This window comes from Hyposmocoma kahamanoa, unplaced genomic scaffold (genome assembly GCF_003589595.1).
Source record: "Hyposmocoma kahamanoa isolate Upper Pololo Valley unplaced genomic scaffold, ASM358959v1 157, whole genome shotgun sequence".
NCBI lineage: Eukaryota > Metazoa > Arthropoda > Insecta > Lepidoptera > Cosmopterigidae > Hyposmocoma > Hyposmocoma kahamanoa.
The window spans coordinates 1,064,349-1,067,849 of NW_020653561.1; positions in this window are offsets into that span (position 1 = coordinate 1,064,349).

Consider the following 3,501-nt stretch of genomic DNA (forward strand, 5'->3'; position numbering starts at 1 on the left):
AGTTATAAGCTTTAACCTGTGGAAGTACCAATACATCTTTGCAATAGCGTAAAACATCGTTTTATTCCTATATTGGCTGCTGGGTGAATCTGACAAAAAATGCAAATTGTCAATGTCCTTATTGACTGTTTCAACAAACTCTAGCAGAGGAACAATGTGCGCCCATACGGCAGCTGAATCATGACGCTTACTTTCACTAACCGTACAGAAAGATTTGCTTGTCACCGTGTTTGTACTATCTCTGTAATATATTACCGCAGTATGAAGTGTCAATTCTTGTCTGCTTCCCCCAAAATGAAACGATTGTACTTCAGACTCATATTTCATGGCGTAGTTCTCGCTAAAATCTATATGAATTATAGCTTCGGTTTCTTTCAAATTTTGTTTCAATTCTTTTATAGCATGGAACTGCCATCTCCTTATGCCTTCATGTTTTAAAAATATTGGTATCATTTGCTCCAAGTCTCTAATAGCTTCAGTTGGTAACTTTGTAAGTGTGATTTTCGCTATAATCCTTTTTTGTTGTTCTTTGCCTTTAGTTATATAAGTGGACATCTTGTTTTCCCATTTTTTATAGGCTATGGAGTCATTGTTGTCGAATTCTTGATAACTGACCACTTTATCTTTGCATGCACCACATCTTTTGATTAAACATTCTAGTTTTGGACAACATAGGCTGTTAATTAAGTCGTTTGGATTAGACTCCTTTATAATTTTCCTTTTTTTTCAATGCGGAGATCAATAGCATTATGTTTGCGTGAATTTTGCATACGCAAGTGTCTCTGTCTTGCACGTCTGGTATAAGTACCCAGAAGGGCCTATTCTTACAAAAGTAAGAATAACTTATTTTTCCGTATTCATCCTCATATATTTTGTGAAGATTTTTTAAATTGTCATTTAAATATCTTTTTTGTTTTCTTTCTTTTTTTTTCGTAATAAATTCTTTTTTGCCTGCCGTAGCTCTTGATATATCATCTCGTTCAAAAAAACATTGTAAGTCCATTTTTATTTTTTCGAAATTTTGTTTTTGGTCATTTTTATTGACGTTCTTTGGTCTGAGTCGAAAATTTGTGGTATCAGATAGTACTTTATACTTTTTCATAATCTTCTGATTGCTAAGAAGAGTGTCACTAAAATGTCTCTTACCTTTTTTCGTAGTATTCTCCTTGTAATTCAATTCTAATGTTTCTTTCATAGCTTCTGCAAACAGAATTTTCTTCTTAGCTTCCTCTGCCCTTGTTTTATCTTTTAACAATATCTTAGCTTTGGTATTTGGACTCTGCAATCGTTTTTTCAGTCTTAAAATCATTTTTCTGTACGCCTCATTCTTTTGTTTCAGTAATGCTGTTTCTTGTTTGTATTTATGGGTTTGTTTTTTTAACGTGTATTTCAATTTTCTTATTTTTTCCCTCAATTGAACCATTTTCTCTTTATGGCTCAATAAAGTCGGTGGCTGTGGATCATTCTGGCAATTTTCATTATATCTGTTGAGTACATGATCTTCTCTAGGTTGATCCTCTTCATCACTAATTTCCGGTGTGTTGTCATTCATATGTTGAACTTCCTTTTTCTCCATCTTCTTTTTTTCATAATGCTTTTTAAAATTTTCTCTCCATTTTTGTCTTTGAACTCTTTTTGCTTTAGGGGTTAATTCTCCTATAGGCAAAATTTTTTTCTGCTCTTTACGCGCTTTGTATCTTTGCCTTTCCTTTTCTTTTTCCAAAGCATACAACATAGGATCGGCTTTAATTTTGGCATATCTAATCCTACGTGCTGTTTTTGCTTTCTCCAGTATTTCTTCCTTACTTAGCTTATTTTTTTTACGAGGCATGATCCATCTATCTGAAAGACATAATTACGTGATCAATGTTTTTTCTCATATTTTTTTCATATATGTAATTTAGACATAGAGATTATTATAATTTAGATATATAATTTAGTATCTATAGTATTAAGTTTCGCATAGTAATTACGTGATCAATGGTTTTTTCTCCGTATATACGAGTATGTGATTTAGACTTAGAATTTATTATAATTTAAACTTATACACTTATTTAGATATATAGTTTAGTATTTAGGGTATAGTTTCGTTTAGTAATTAAAAATAGACCACTCACTTTTACACTTTATCAGATTTTATACTTTTTCATATTTTAGTGAGTGGTCTGCTTTTAATTGCTAAGCTTAAAATAAAAAACTTGGTACAATTACTCATTCCCATTTGAAATTTCTCACTACCGTTTGTCAAAATCGAATGGTAAAAAATGGTAATTATGAAAATGGTAATGAGATATTGACTATTTTCCGCCCCATATTTATTATTAAGGGAACTATGTATAATAAAAGTGCATCAAGCCAAAAACGACTTAATAATACACCATTTAGTCCGTTTATATAATAAAAACTGTAAACATACATACCTGTAGAACGTCGAATGGTGTGGAGTTTTTTTTTTGACAAAAGACACTTTTTACCTAAACTTTGCGAAATATTTCGTAACCGAATTTCTGAGCGGACGTGTGGCTGGCGCGGCTAGTTCGCACGAACTGAGACCAAGGCGCTGCTTTGACAGCTAGCCGCCAAATATGGCGGTTAATATTCTTTTATCTTACGTTCAATTTTAAAAATGGTAGTGAGTGGGGATCCTTGGGACAATTTTTAATGCTATCACAAAGGACTTAAAAATGTTCTTTCAGTAGTGTAATTTCGGAGTATACTGTACACACAATTATTTTACACAAATAACAGCAAAAAATTACGATCTTCAGCATAAAAGTTAAATATTTTTACGTTTGACTGTTTAAAATTGGGATTTGGGACATGAATGGTAATGAGATTTAGCGATCGTTTGAATTTATTTTGCATACTTATAATTAAAATACATAAATGTTATGTATTGGCCACAATAGTACAACACCCACTTGTTGCAGAAAAAATATAATTAGTTTAATTTAGAACTTTTTAAATGGTTCTTTACTGATCGCCGCGTAATATGTACATCTTCAAATATTCACCCATGTATTATATTTAAACTTGAATTTCTTTTTATTTTATTTTTTTTATTGTGACTCGGCAAAATGACTGCACCGCGCCTGATGGAAAGTGCGAATACAGTCCAGCGATGAGTGTAACGGATGGAAAACACAAATATCTTCACTCCGTCACTATCATTTTGCCGGTCTGGCCAAATGCTTCTTCACACTACGTTTGAAGGACCCGATGTTATAGAGGGGAGGGAATACATGCGCCGGGAGTTGGTTCCACAATTTGATGGTTCGGCATAAAAACGAATTGCCAAACTTTTTTGTGCGGGACGGTATTCAACTGACCGTCCAACTGTGGCAACGCAGTCCGGCACGGGTGGTCCGCTGATGGAAAGGAGAGGAAGGGATAAGGGAGTCTTTTGAATGAAAACAATTCATGTTAAGCTAAATAAATTACCAATCATACGAAGCAAGATAAACCTGCGTTTTCTCGGCTCACTATTACTAAGCCAGATAG